This window comes from Protopterus annectens, chromosome 5.part0, assembly GCF_019279795.1.
Source record: "Protopterus annectens isolate FY-2018-M chromosome 5.part0, PAN1.0, whole genome shotgun sequence".
Taxonomy (NCBI): Eukaryota; Metazoa; Chordata; order Ceratodontiformes; family Protopteridae; genus Protopterus; species Protopterus annectens.
The window spans coordinates 988,570,294-988,586,853 of record NC_056735.1 but is presented as its reverse complement, the minus strand read 5'-3'; positions in this window follow the sequence as shown (position 1 = coordinate 988,586,853).

The window sequence follows — 16,560 nt, the reverse complement described above, 5'->3', positions numbered from 1 at the left end:
CAACGGGGTAGAAACCCAGTTTCAGTGGAGGCCTGGAGAGAAAAGCTCCAAATTATTACAAAGCATTTTATAAGAACAATAATTTTACAGTCTTCAAAAATAAAACAAAAACATTTGCAGTTTAAATAATTATAACAAATTAGTCATAATATAAAAACAATGGTTAAAAATCGATACAAAGTATATAACAATCATTTAATATCTATAGAAATTAAAGGTAAGTTAGTATAATACCAATAAGAATTGCAATATGAAGTGAAGAAAAACAGGCTTATGGTATATTTAGAAAGAAAGTCAGGAAATAGAATTAGATAGCAGTAAGGAAGTAAGTGAAGAAGGGAGAGTAAGGAAGTGTAAGGAATAAAAAGATACCTGTTCACATTTAGAGATATAGATGGATTTGAACAAGAACAGAACCATGTTTTAGTTAGGAAGTCTTTCAGAGTGGTTTTGAAAGATGGGAGGGAGAGTATAGACCTGATGGATACAGGTAAGGAGTTCCTGGCCTTTGCAACTTTGTGCAAACAAGTACAGACAATGTTCAGCAAATTTGTTAGGTTTGGAGAAAGACGTGAGTTTTTGGTCACTGGATCACAATGACTGACTAGGAACATAGTTGTATAGAATGTTTTTTAGTGTTGGACAGACAAATGGATGCTGGAAAATTTTATAGGTGGTAAGTTGTGTATATGTTAGTTCATGTGGCGGTTCTAACCAATTTAGACTTTACAGTGCTATAGAGTAGTGGGTTCTGAAAGGGGTATGTGCTACAAATTTAGCAACTTTGTTATAGCTTTGTTCATCTTTTCATTTTTGTAAAGCCTGGAGTTTAGTAAGGATAGGAGTGCCATAAGGAAGAGTGGGGAGGATATAAGTAGTGGCAAGTGTAATTTTAGTTGCGTCAATGAGAAAGTTTTTGGCTCTGTAAAGCATTCCTAGCTTTTGGTGAGTTTCTGTTATGCAATTTTGTATATGCAGGTCGAATTTAAGATTACCCCTAATAGTTTACTATGAGAAGTGACTTCAGTGGTTGTATTATCAAGAGGCAGAACTTTAAATATGTTTTTTTTCTGAGAAAAAAGTAGTAGTTTGGTGTTTTTTGGGTTGAACATGAGTTGTGTACAAAGCCATTTTTTTCAGTGGCTGTTAAAGCTTCCTGAGTATTTTTTTGGAGGTGCACCATGGTTCAGATCTCCAAATGAGAGTGGAATCATCTGTGCTTTGTATTAGGGTGGTCTGTTGTGAGAAAGTATAGAGGGCGTTGGTGAAAATGTTAAAGAGGAGGGGACCAAGGATAGAGCCTTGTGGTAGACTGATGGTGACTGGGACGTAAGGAGAGAGTGTGGAGTGCCATTTTACTGACTGATATCTATTGGACAGTTAGCTTTTAAATCAAAGTAGTTAATACTTCTAAAGTTGTTTATTGGTGCATCTCTGACTAGTCTGGAGGTTAGTGGAGAGAAGGTCTCATTCTTGATAAATTTAAACATGTAGGAGGTGAGTAGAAAGTTAGCATGTTGCTTCAACGTTAGACAGTAACTGTTTCAATAGTTTTATAATGGTGTTCATTTTCTGGGGACAGAGTGATGAATCTATATCTGGAGCGTCAGGTGAAATGAATGGTGGATGCATTTTTTTTCAGAGGCTGCAGCAATTAGGAGGAGAACATATTTTAGCTAAGCCAGTAAGATACCATTACATATGGCATTCCAACAGGGTCTGGATAGAATAGATAATAATAGGACATAGTTGATTGTGTGTGTGGGTGTGGGTGTGCATGTATGTGCGTGTGTGCATGCATGTGCGTACATGTGTGCGCGTGTGTGTGTGTGTGTGTGTGTGTGTTTGTTTGTGTGTGTGTGGTCCAGGAAAAGATGGAAATTTAAGAAGCTGTCCAACCAAATTCTTAGTTATTTGAATTAAATAGCATTTTAATAGTGTTGTTCAGATGATCAAGGATTTGTAGAGGTCTAGAGATAGAACTGAGCTTTTGTCTAGTACAAAAAGCATTGTTTTTTGCTTTCAAAGAGTTAAGCAATAATTGCTCATCACTAACATGTTGAACAAAGGCATGAAAATTGGCATGAAGTTCAGGTACAAAACATGAGAGGAATTGAGAAAGAGTAGTTGGAGTAGAATAGATCCACACTATAAGCATAAGACAGGAGATGAAGATGAAGTAAGCCAAGAGGGAGTTTGTTAGTATAGACAGAAGAGAGGAGAGATGTCAGAATGGATTCTTGGGGAAGATATTTATGCAGAGGAATTGATGAAGAGGTTGATGAGAAGAAATTGCCAGAGAAGTACCAGTTAGAGAGGTAGTTTTTCCACCATGGCAACATGTCATCTTTAAAGCCTATTTCAATGAGATGACTTAGGAGAACTGAGTGACTGACAAGATCAAAGGCTCAGATGAGGTCAATAAAAATTATCTCCAGTAATTAGGCCATTGCCATTCCAAGAAGAATGCTGTCATTGAATGTGCAGATAGCTCTAGACGTACTGTGTCCAGACCAAAACCATACTGCTTTTGAGACAAGAGGTGGCATTGGATAATGTACTGAGGGAGGTGCAAGTAAAGTCATTTTACAGACTCTTACCTAAAGTAGGATAGAACTGGGCTAGAAGTCTGAAGGACTGGAAGGACTGGGTTTTTTAGGGAGAGGTTTTTAAACAGCAATTAAAATGGTCTATTTTAATAACAATACCCATTTGCTGAAGCAAATGAGAACTGAGGAACTCAAGCCATGTGCCACAGGAACTACAGCTCTCACCTTTAAACCTTTGCACCAACTGCCATTTCTATGTCGACATTGCATTCCTTACACCCTAAATCATCTCTTTAGTCTATGAGTCACAAAAATGCCATGCCCTCTAAATGGGAAATAGCTAGAGTCAGACCAGTGTCAAAAAACAGAAACTCAAACACATCTAGTAATTATAAGCCCATCTGCATCTTCTTCATGCTTGGCAAAATACTTGAGGAAATAATTTACATCCAGTTATCCATCCACATGCATACATGCAGAATAATAGCATAATAGCAACACAGATTCTGGGTGGGTTGTTGAAGAATGACTGCTCTGTACACACTAACTCATGACAGTCTGCTAAAGAGAGATAAATGCCATCAAACTGAGGCAGTCCTGTCAGCTTAACAAAAACATTCAGCTCAGTCAGTCTTTCTTCCCCTCCTCCTTTTGGGTTCTTATCTTAACTAACATTAACCTCCATGCTTCCATGTGGTTTAATGACTTTCTATCTGGAACATTCTTAAAAGTACAAGTTGGTACCACTTCTTCCCCAGATTAGGTAAAGGGTCCCTGATCCCTCAGCTGGTATATGGCCTCTCTGTCATGGTAACTGCATCACAAAATAAAGAACACCTTACACTGTACTTCTGACAACATTTGCAGAGTCATATCCCTGTCCTGAAGTTGAGGACATACCAGCCTCTCGTCAGCAAAAGCCAATTGTCTGCCTCTACCACAAAGAAGAATCCTTTAACTCTTGTTCAAGTATATCAAATAATAAACCTTCTCCTTTCCTGCACAAAGAATCCAACAGAGATGTTTGCCTTCAATTATGTATTTATTTATTTATTTATTTTTTGTTATCCATTTAGCAACATTTTTAAATTGTCTTGTTAGACACAATGTTAGAAATGGTCTGCATCATTGAATATTGATCTCTGTTCAAATTCAAAAATTGAATCAATCTCTACATCACATTTACCCATCTCACTGCTGGATAGATGTATCATTATATTATCTTTGCATTTATTACACTAGGGGCCAGATTCACGATGGCTTGCACGGAGTCTAAGAGTAGAGTAAGACTCCATGCAGCCATCATGTCCAAAGAGCGATCCAGGAACAGTCTGTAGGGGCATGTAAGAGAGCTCCTAAAATGGCTCTTACACGGACAGGGCTGGGATATGCAAATTACCTCAATTGCAGGCGAAAGGCATGCAAATGAGGTAGATTTGCGATTCTGGAAACCCGAACCTGTCCGAGTAAGAGCAGTGTTATTTGCAGAAATGTACTCAGTTGACAACTGAGTACCATTCTGCAAAGAGCAAAACGGAGCCGTGACAGCTCCAAATAAAGGTTGCATCCAGTGCAGGAAGCATGCCAATGGCCAAATATACGGCCATTGGAAATGTTTCCTGATGCAATATGAAAATAAAAATATTTTTTTTCCGATGTTTAAGCGTAGCTCAGTGCCGCGCAAATGGGATGCACTCTAAAACCCAGAATACTAAAAATTAAAACCCACAAATGTGGATTTTGTTGAAATTGTCAATGGACAATGCAAGGGAATGGCAGGCTGAAGACAACATGGCCACCGAGTAGAGGTTGCCAAGGGGGGAAGCTCAGTCTAAGACATGTAACCAAGCATTAGTAGGCAATCCTATGTAAATGAGCATTAGGATAGTGAATTGCAAGTTTACATAGCAAATAAGCACAGTCAGTTGAGTGTAGGAGTAGGATATGGGGAGTAACAGAGTAGAAGATAAGTGACATCACGAGGGGGGTATGTATGAAAGACGTGAAGCTCATTGGAGCAGAGTGGCATGTGACAGCTGTCATTTACACATCGTGGAAAGAGGTGTGTCAACAGGTAGGCTAGGGAAAGGCAAGAAATGGAAGGTGAATGCTGTGGATAACACCAAAGTTTCTTGCTGAGCGTGTATGCGCACGTGTGTACACGTGTAAACCCTAGTAAAACAGAGTGTGCGCGTGTAAGCATGAGTGCATTCGTTTAAGCTGGAGTAAGCATGTATAAGGCTGTTTAAAGAGCTGTAAGTGCATTTGCACTGGTGTGCACGCGTTTTAACCCGAAAGCAAGTTTTACTCTGTGTAAGCATATGCGCGCGCAAGTTAGCTGCTGTGTGCGTGTTTTTGCTTGTGTGTGGCGCCCCCCATCCCCCCTCAGGAAACAGAAAGGAAAAAGGAAGCACAACAAATAGTAGGAAGCTACCAGGGAGTACTAGCAGAGCTAGTAGGTGAAAACAATCAGAATCAGGCAATTACACAGGCAGTACACTAGCCCAGCCCAGCCTAGCACTTAAAACTCTGCAAACAACAGTCCATTATGTTTCTCACAACAGACACTGCAGTAAGCTAATAGAAGTGAAAACTGAAAAAGCTTTACTGAGACAAAGAAATGTTAGGGGCTGCCATTGCTGTTATAAGGCGACATATGCAACATGCTGAGGGTGGTGACAATGGAAATGCTGCTGGACAACATACAGTGAGGAGACGGAGAAGAGTGTACAGGCCCAGGGTAACTTACCAGGGGCTACATGAGCTGGAGATAGTAGAGCGTTATAGAGTGGACAGAGGCCTCCTGCAGCAAATTGTTGAGCTGTGCAGGCCATGCCTCACACACAGAACCAACAGAGGGGAACTCATCCCAGTGGAAACCAAGGTATGTGTTGGCCTAAGAATATTAGCAGCAGGTACCTTCCAGAGACCAACTGGTGATATGATGGGGATATCACAGGCATCAGCATCCAGGGTACTACATCAGTTCATGGATGCCATGTCAGCACATGGTGATCATGTATATTTCCCCAATTCCCATGAGGTATTGGCCAGCAATATGCATCTCTTCCAGCAAATAGCGGAATACCCTGAGGTAGTGGGTGCAATAGACTGCACGCACATATGCATCAAAGCACCAGCCGGTGAGCGGGGTAGGGTCTACTTCAACCGCAAGGGCTTCCCCTCCATCAACTGCCAGGTCGTGTGTGATGCCCAGGGCATAATACTGAATGTGTGTGCAGGCTGCCCTGGAAGCTACCATGATTCCCATATCTGGCATCTGACGCAGCTGTACCAGACATTTGCCAATGGGGACATCCCACATGGTCACCTAGTGGGGGATGCTGGCTATGCACTGGAGCCGTGGCTGATGACACCCATCAGAAATGCACACACACCTGAAAAGGAACGCCATAATGAGGCACACGCACAAACATGTAATGTAATAGAGCGTGTGTTTGGGCTGCTGAAATCACAGTTTCAGTGCCTGGACACATCTGGTGGAGCCTTGCAGTACTCACCAACTACATGTACCCAAATTGTCATGGTATGTGCTATGCTACATAATATGATCCTGCAAAAACAGCTGCAGCAGGACCAGCATAGGCCTGGGCTAAACAGCCCCCCACCATTGCCAAGGTCATCACAGGCAGAGCGTGACTCGGAGGAGGAACAACCTGAGCCTGCCCCAATAGGCAGAAGGAGGCGTGCCCAGTATGCTTTGGCTTTGGCAAAGAGGTAACGCATAGCACATACACTGGCTCAGTAGGAACTCTGGAATGATACCTCTCTCCGACTCGCACATATAGTAAAAGGGATGCCTAAGTTGACACTACCTGCTTTCAAACATGTACAGGGAGTGTAGTATGTGCAGCCGACATAGGCAGCCCTGCAGCACCACCTAAGGCATGATTGCCATGTGTTAAGCATTATAAAGCACTGCTAAACAGCATTTACCACCATGTAGTATATGCAAACAAAATCCCACACACCAACTAGCACAACTGTGGTCAATATTCAGTAATATTGGGCAACGTCCAGCAACATTGGTGAATATTGAGCAATGTCGGACAAGCCTGGTCTAAGTAGGGCATAGCTGAACAAAAGCCAACATGCTCATATTTGCTTAACTGGCCCTTAAGCAGTCTGGTCTGCTCAGTATGAAAATATAAAGCAGTGATGGGCCTCGAACCCAGGATACTGTGCACTATAGCCAAAGTATTGAACCACTACACCATGACAGTATTACGGTGGTCAGCCTGTATGAAGGAATGTTGATAAGTCTTTGCAAAGTATTTCATGGAAACCCTGCAGGAACAGCATAATCCTTTTCGAGTTATGACACAAAGGTGAGTCCTGCAGTGAGAACAGAACCTGACTTCCAACACACACTGTATAAATGTTAATATCGGTCATGTTCGCACACATCAACAAATGTAGTGGACCTCAGACAGCAACATACTGAAAGGTCACACTGGGCATGCTCACACAATTGAATAAATGAGACAAATGTCAGGCAACAAAACACGGAATGGCAGAACTGGGCATGCTTACACAATTAGGCCATGTCTGAGTACAGCGGTGGGCCATGCATATCTGGCAGTTGCATGTGTTAACCCAGGAACCTGTCACTATACAGCAATCCGACCTGTGCACACAGTTATATGACAAGAGACACATCTATAATATAGTGAAACCCTGTCATAATCAAATATGTTCTGCAGATACCAAAGTTGTTCATAGAAACTGGTTAAGCAAAGATGATAAAGACCTGCAAACAGTATCAGCAATAAACATTGTGCATCTTGAACATTAGCATAGGTTCAGAGGTCGATACTAGGCTATCTGCCCTAGGGCATGTACAAGCCAAGCCAGACTGTGTTTTGCATTCACAACCCTGTCAATTACTTCACTGTGTGTGTGAATAGTAGGTCATACAAGATAGCCCATGTATGTTTAGGCTAGTATGCCTCTGTCTAGCAGGGACACAGAAGATATCCCAGGGGTAAACATATGATCACCCATACAGTCGTCAAGATGTCTCCAATAGGTGGTCAGTGGGTAGCTCTGCCTATGTGAAAGTGGGATTACATTCTGGAGTGAGTGGAGCCTCTGGGATAAGAATCTGTCCCTCCACAATGTCCTATTAACATCTGTGCTGAGGTATACGTCCCTGGAGTGTGTAGCTCCAAGGGAGTTGAATATCCTGAGGTGGAGCATGTCCAGTAATTCTGGGTTGGGTATATCTGTAAACAACAGGCACACATCATATCTGAGTAGGTGGTAAGCGACTGAGTAGAGCTGGAGTTACTGCATCTGAACTGTGCATCTGTGTGAGTCCCTAGATCTGCTTGGTGAGGAACTTCCATGGCCAGCACAGTTGCTGCAGGTGTTGGTTAAGGTACACCCCAAATGTGGCATTGTAACCAAGCATGGATGTGATGAGTATAGGGGCACAATGACCTCACCTGATCTAGATGTGAAACCATATGGGATAAGGTGGCCCACATAGAAGATGTGTCCAACCACTTTGGCAACGTGAATGTCAAAGGCAACAGTACGAACATGTCATGTCCCCAAACCCCTAACAACTCCTACCGTATGTAATGGAGTACTACCTATGTGGTAATGTGTGGGCATGTTGTTATTCCCAAAGGGGATGACTACGCAACTAATGGCATTTAGCTGTAGGCCATGACTCAGGCACCAGTCATCCATCTCTGTGAGACCCTGTTTGAGTATGCATGTGGCAGCTGGAGAGTTGATCATGGCAAGTGCAAACATGTTCAGCCATATTCCCCCCTGTGGTAGCCTGTACGTCAGACAAATATATAGTGAACAAGAGAGGTCCCAGGACCGAGCCGTGTGGGATGCCATGTGTAACTGGTGTATAGTCAGACATGGCACCTGCAATTCTGACCATGTGTGTGCTATCCCTGATCCAGGTATCAATCCATCGTGTGAAATATGTGTCCATATCGACTCTGGTGAGCCTATGCATAATGGCCCAGTGGGTTATTGTGCTGAAGGGTTTTGCAAGGTTCAGGTAGGCTGTGTGGACAGCCATCCCTATGTCGATGGACCTGTTAGCCATTTAAAGAATGCAAACAGGTTCAAGAGGCAAGATCTGCCCACAACAACACTGAAATGTGAAGAACACAGTGTCCGTAGGTTCCCGATGTCTATGTGTATGAGTCCCATGACAATACACTCCATAGCTTTGCAGAACAGGCTACTTAGGCTTATAGGGCAGTATTGTCTGTAGTCCGTTGTGGCACCAACTCTGTGGAGTGGGACCACTGCAGCTGTACACCATTCCTTGGGTACATATCCTGTGGTAACTCCGATATTGAACAGTGATGTAATGTGAGGGTTACGTCTGTCATGATCCTCATGTAAGATGCAGGCTGGGACACTGTCTGGTCACATTGATACTGTGATGTACGCTTTGGGGAGGGCAGCACTCACCTGCTGTGTGATGTCAGGGAGGTTATACTCTGTTGGGATGGATAGATGCCCCTTAGGGGGGATGGGTGGGAGACATCTGCACTGAACCTGTTTGCCAGGATGTTGGCAATGCCAGTGGGTTCAGGGTAAGTTTAGTCAGTATGCAGTAACTCACAGCATATCAGTGAGTGTCCACCCAGGTTCCTGACATAACTGAAGAAGGCCGTGTGATAGTCCTACGTGTCTGTTGCAATAGTTCGGTGGAAGCGGCCCTTAGAAAAGTTCATGAGTGATCGTAGCTGTCTGCTAGTACAGATCACAGATGCCTTCCCAGTCTGGGATTGTACTCTATCATGTAGTAGCTTCCTCCTGACACTGTACAGCTTATTAATGGCTGGGGTCTACCAGACAGGTCCTCTGCCATTGGAGTAGTGAGTCCTGTTGTTATTTGGGATAGCACAATCCATGCAGTCCACTAGGTGTCCATAGAATGTGCATGTAAAGGATGCAGCAGTGTGAGCCGTATTTGCCACTGTCTCAGGGTCTCTGAAGGATACCACCTTGCTGCGGTGAAGTGAGATGTTGGCTCATGAGAAGTTCACCAAGATTACCCACGATGGGTGTGTGGAGGGTATATGTATGTCCAGTGAGATACATGTATGTTCTGACCTTACCAATGAGGGTATATCGCTGGTGTGGAGCATAGAGTCCCAATGTTGGTGATGATCAGGTCCAATATGTATTCCCCCTTGTGGCTGTGCTGACTGGTTGTGCCATAGCATATGAGTCTACAAATTGTAGCGACATTGGGTGAGGGTGTCGGGGCTTGAGTAGTATCCCCAGTCAATATTTGTGTATATGAAGTCACACAATATAATGGTGTTTGTGGAGACCTTCATATTCTTCATAGTTCCCACGAAAGCCGAGTGTGGTTCCTGAATTTGGGAGTGTGTTCTGTAGCAGGCAACAAACTGAAAGGCAGTATTGCACAATGGTGGTTGTATATGTATGGTCTGTGATGCTTTGTGCAGTGCTACTAACCCGGAGGTATGTGTACCTGTGATGTATATGGATACTCCCCCTAGTTGTGTTGTCTGTTCCAAGGCTTGTTGTCAGACAGCATGGTATGAAACATCACCTGGTAGTGTGGTGTGCATAAGCGAGCCTGAACCAGGTGTCTGTCAGTGCACAGATATCGCTATCCTCCATACTGAGGAGAGTCCTGAGTGGCCGCAATATGAGGTTAACACAACTGTTGTTGAGCAGCATTACCCTTAGTTTCATTTAACCTGTAATGTCTATGGAGGTGGGTTTGTCTTCTGAGCCCTGCTTAAAAAAGGCACTATGGTGGTAGCAAGAGCCTTAGCCAGCATTCCAAATCCAAGGGTGACAGGTGCAAGCTGTCCATAGTGAAGCTATGTGGCATGTTGAGCATGTCACCATAGGCTGACAGACACTGTATCCCCTATTAATTAAACAAATTTGTTAGGCAACTGTTAAATGTGATATGTGTGTCCATATACTGTGACATCATAATTGGTGGGTGTAAGATGCTAGACAAGGTCAGGGTCATACTGGCCTGGGCTACATGATCAGAGTTTTCCTCCATGTATCATGTCATGTGGTCCAGGGAGTAACGTCTGAGGTTATACACACCAGCATAGACAATGATGGTGCCAGTCCTGTACTTGCTTTGGAGTGACCTGACTGCCTGTGTTATGTGGCAGATCCTGGCACCTGACAGACAGCCCAAAGTGACTATTCCCTTGTTAGGGCTGGTGAGTGGTATGTCAGTTTGTCTGACAATAAGTGTCACGTATTACAAGTGTATTAGGTGTGTTGTTTAGCCTGAAGGGCAGTGACTGTGTGGCACACTGACATTGTGAACTATGTGATATGTGAGTATTGTAGTGGGGTAGCACTTGTGTGTGTGTCTGCTTTGGAGGTCTCTGCTGCTTAGGTAGAGTACATTTACAGCATCCAAGTATGTCTATGTGTGATAATGTGGATTGAGTGCTGTTGCTAGAGGATACGTGAGACTGATATGTGGTGTGTGTGGTTACCTTCACCACCTGATAGACTGTGCCAGTCATGGGTCGAGAGAGTTCAGCATCCTGTACGTCTATATTGGTGCATCTCACACATATATCTGAGTTTGTCGGGAGGAGGAGAGGGTTGTCTGTGTACATGAGGCAGATGTGACATTGTGTCAATATCACAATATCCACCAGCTGGACTGGAGAGTACATACAAAACTGACCCCTGGACATGTCAGGATATTATCATGACATACTCTGTAGCCTGATCACAAAGGATCAGTAGGGTGTTAAGCGTGTAAAAGAGTTATAACAGGGATTAGTGCTCATGTTCGTTGGTGTTTTGTAAAGAGTAGCTGAGAAGGAGTCCAGACTGAATCATGACTCCTCCTTCAGCTATGTCATAAATAGCAATGTACACCCATATATGTCCTGAGTTAGGGCCAACTGTACCTGAGTGACAATGACGACATTATGACAGACAGGCCCATATGTACATACCCACCTCCCACTGACAATAGTCCATATCATCATACCAGGAGATATCACACGTAGAATGGATGAGCAGCTACCCCCACTGCCAAAAGCATGGCAGCAAGTGGAATACATTGATTCCCAATATGTGTCATGCACAAACTACAGAACAAACAGATCATGCACCTGAACAGTCAGCTGAGCCTCACCCCCTACACAGGATGTGGAACCGTTGAATGTGTCACAGCTACATATGGCACTCCCCACAAGTGTTGGTGCACAACACACCATGGGAAGTCAAGTCCAGTATGCCTATGAAGTCTGATCTGCAAGGTCATGGAGTCCATCATGGTTGCAGTCATAAACAGAGCTATTGGAAGCTGACATACACACAACCCTACCAACTGTGGTATGTTCATGTGCGGATAATGGTTCCCAAACATGCTAGATTGTTTGCAAGGCAGCCGCCCAGGACATACATCAATGAACACATCTACACATGTGTCACATAGACTTTGAATAGCCCTTTATCAACATCCCAGACACATGTAGTATCCACAAAACCAACAAGCTGTGCATAAATATGTGTTGACATATGACGGAATGTCAATGTGTCCACAGATAGATCACACAAGGTAAGGATTCTGAGGTCTTGTTCAAGCTGTTGACACCTGCTGACCCACATGGACCATTCCTGGAATGGCAGAAAACAAAGTGTACACACATCACCATGTCTAGTCTGATGATGTCACCATCCTATAAATACAGCAGGAGAAGGGAAACCAGCCAGTAAAGCAAATAGCGTGCCGTGTTAATGTGGCTTTCTCTAGTAGCATAACATAGTTAGATAGGGGTTTGAATCCTGCAAACAATGAGTGTGTGTGTGTGTGTGTGTGTGTGTTGGGGGGCTGTATGTGTGCAGTTTCCTTTGAGAGGTGTCCCATTTTGGAGACTGGGAAAACTCACTAAAAGAGGTACATTCCTCTTTGGAAAGTCTGATGATGTCACCATCCTACAAATACAGCAGGAGAAGAGATACCAGCCAGCCATGTTAATGCGTCTCCCTGTAGTATCATAACAGAGTTAGGTAAGGGCTTGGATCCTGCAAACAGTGTGTGTGTGTGTGTGTGTGTGTGTGTGTGTGTGTGTGTGTGTGTGTGTGTGTGTGTGTGTGTGTGTGTGTGTGTGTGTGTGTGTGTGTGAGTGTATGTGTGCAATTGTCTTTGTGTGTGTGTGCAATTGTCTTTGTGTGTGTGTGTGTGGGGGGGTGAGTATGTGTGCAATTGTCTTTGAAACGAGTGCCCTTTTTGGAGACTGGGAAAACACACTAAAAGAGGTACATTCCTCTTTGGAAAGACTGATGATGTCAACATCCTACAAATGCAGTCGGAGAAGAGAAGCCACCCTGTAAAGCAGATAGCGCACTGTGTTAATACATCGTTGTTTAGTATCATAACATAACTAGGTAGGGGTTTGAGTCCTGCAAATGCTGACTGTGTGTGTGTGTCACTGTTGGTCAATGCAGTGCGGGTTTTGCTTTTACTATGGTATGACATAGTATGATTACAACAGTAAGTGCATTGCACACATCAGGTATCTGCGTGGCAAATATATATGTGTACATGTCCCCTCAATCAATACATAGGTGTAAAGCCTGCATACTACATGTATAAGCAGATAGCTTGCTGTGTTAATGCATCGCTGTCTAGTATCATAACATAACTAGGTAGGTGTTTGAATCCTGCAAATGCTGACTGTGTCTGTGTGTGTCACTGTTGGTCAAGGCAGTGTGGGTTTTGCTTTTACTATGGTATGACATAGTATGATTACAACAGTAAGTGCATTGCACACATCAGGTATCTGCGTGGCAAATATATATGTGTACATGTCCCCTCAATCAGTACATAGGTGTGAAACCTGCATACTACATGTATACATTTGTTTCCATTGACAGGTTGTGCTGCTGCTTCTCAGATCATAGGTCACATATGTATGTATGTGACAAGGCCGTCCACTGTCATGTTCTGTGTCCAAGGTCATCTGTGGCACACACACCCATGACAGTTACTTAAGAGTAGTGTGAGTGAGGGTATATGCCTGCGGTATATGTCAGACATGGTTATACGCAACAAAGACTGCCAAGAATGGACAGTCTTTATAGGTGTACGACTGCCTTGTGGATATGCAGTCAGCGGTCATTACCACTGGTTAGTGTTATAGTGTAGCACCGGAAGGATCCAATTGTTACTGGGTTCCCTACTACTGTGTGTCATTTGTCAGGACATCATCCAATGATTGCTTATAGTCATGCTGTTGAGGTTGTGTATACTACCAGACCGCAAATCATTGACAGATATTAACGGTATCACCCACAGCATAGTGTCAACCCATGTCATACACACGTCTACCCATGTTAGTACATAACTGTAGTAGAATGCATACTGGCCATTGAAAGATACTATGAGATGTTAACAATGTGTATGACAGGGTATGCCACATGTCCCATGTATCCACTATGCATGTACATGCAGATAGTGCGCACCCACCATGTTCACAGATGTACACTTGCTAATCTGTACTACACACATCACACACATACTGTACACTCACGAACACATGCTGACAACACATTACACTTCTGCCAAGTGGCACATGGGTGGACAATACATACTCAGACCTAACAGTGGTGTAAACAATGCTACATTGACAATCAGAGCTTTGATGCATAATGTCCGCTCAGATATACCTACAAGCATGTTGTTACACTTCCTTGTTGACAACTTGCTATTATTGCTACACTGCTATAGTGTCACCCTATGCATCAGCACCATGTTAGCCTGTCCCTCCGTCAATGATGCAGATGACAGGAGGCGACACAGCTATCATCATATGCATAGGGCGTTATGTTGTTTGCCAGAGCCTGACATTGACCCATCCAGTCAACATGTCTGTGTGTGTGTGTGTGTGTGTGTGTGTGTGTGTGTGTGTGTGTGTGTGTGTGTGTGTGTGTGTGTGTGAGGGACAACAGTACAGCATGGGCCAATGTTGATGTAATGTGTGTGTGTATGTCTGAGCCCTAGTTGTTTGGTTAATGTGTGTGTGTCTGCATGCACACAGCTCCACCATGTGGCTGCCATATACGGTAGTCTGTGGGACAGCCACAGGCTGTACCTGCTAGGCTGCACAAATCACTGTCTCTGGCCATGGACACAGTACCTGTGCCTGGCAGGGGTGCTACGGACAGTATCGTGTACCAACCCTGACTGAGTACTGTCATCAGAGGCAGAGGTATGATGACTGGACCCATGTCCCTGCTAGGACTGGCCAGAGCCACGTGCACGTGGTCTACTGGGATGGTCAATGGACAGGCCAGCCCCAGCATTGCTGTGGCTGATACTGCCACTACGGGAGCAGCTGTGAACTGTAGGCCGTCCACGACCACTGCCAGCTGTTGCTGGCATGCGTCCCCGTCAATGTCGCAACCATCCCGCACAGTCCTGGCCATGGAAGACATGTTGTGGAGGGCATCTAATGTCTCCCCCCAATGTCTATCAATGACCTCGGTGTAAGTCCGGATGGCACCGACAAGGTCACGGATGCTGTCACTGATAGCGGTGTAATGTGCCCTCTGTGCCCTAAGCCCCTGCCTGGTGTACCGTTCCATACGTGCCTGAGCCTGCATTACAGCCCGGAACATACTGGTCATCGTAAGACCTGTGAGGGCACGCCTGCCAGGGGCAATATGACCAGTGGTGCTCCCCCGATAACCCCTAGACCTCTGCCTATGTGGTACCATTCCAGGTCTATGGCTATGGCTGCTGTGAGGGGATGCAAGTGCCATGGGTACCACACTCTCCTGGTCAATGCCAACTGTATGCTGTCCCTTGCCTATGGCCATTGGTGATGAGGGATGTATTGACAGTATGAGTGTGCGCATAGATGGGGTTGAATGCTGTGTACTGTTGATTGGTGGACCAACGACAGACCCTGTCAAATCTTCCTGTGCCAATATACATGTGTCATCATCACCACTATTCGTGGTAGTGGCTACAGGTTGCCTGCTGCTTTGGCCATCCCCTAACTCAGCACCTGTGAGAGGAAGACAGGAAACACACGTTACGGTCTGCACATGCACACATGCACACATGCACACATGAACACATGCACACATGCACACATGCACACATGAACTCATGAACACATGCACACATGCACACATGAGCAACCATACACACCTCATTACAGCACATACACACACATACCAGCATTCCAACACATACTCTATAGTGGGTGAAGGTGGGTGTCAGTATCACAAGGTAGACAGTCACCACACACGTGTCAGCATGCAGAATATGTGTTGCACAAGACCATGCAGTGCAAGTGTAGATGCCCCTATTAAATGGCAGTATACATGGCGCTGATGCACCTGTGTAGTTGTTCAGTGATTGGCTACACCCTGGAACACAATGTGTACATGGACACAACATTGCTGTGCAGGTATTATCAGCTCTGCAATGGCCTGTGCACCATCACACACAAGTATACATGCCATGGCTGCATGTGTTATCTGTGTGACACATAGATATCCATGTCTGAGTGCAGTGTCTGTGTCCATGGCAGATAATAGTGAGCACGGGTGTAGCACATGCATGCTATGTACACACACTGGATGTGCGGTGCATGTTGACGTGAAGGAATCCCAATGCTCGACATGGCCAGTGTACAGTGGTTATGGTGAGTGTGGGACATATTGCAGATATGTGGGTGCCAGACATGGCATGGCATGCTACACGACTGCAACATTAAACACCACACATACCCAATGTGTGTCAAGTGACCTATACACCGACTAGCATTCCAGGACATATATGTGACACATTGTGTGGATGGTGACTGCTGTGCATATTGTGTATACTGGCATATGTAAGCACACAGACAACATGCTATGCATATCATGTATAGGTGCATATGTTTGCACACACACACAACACTGAGGTGCAAAGCAATGACTGCTATGAGTAGTACTGTGGTCACTGTAACTGGACGGGGTGTAG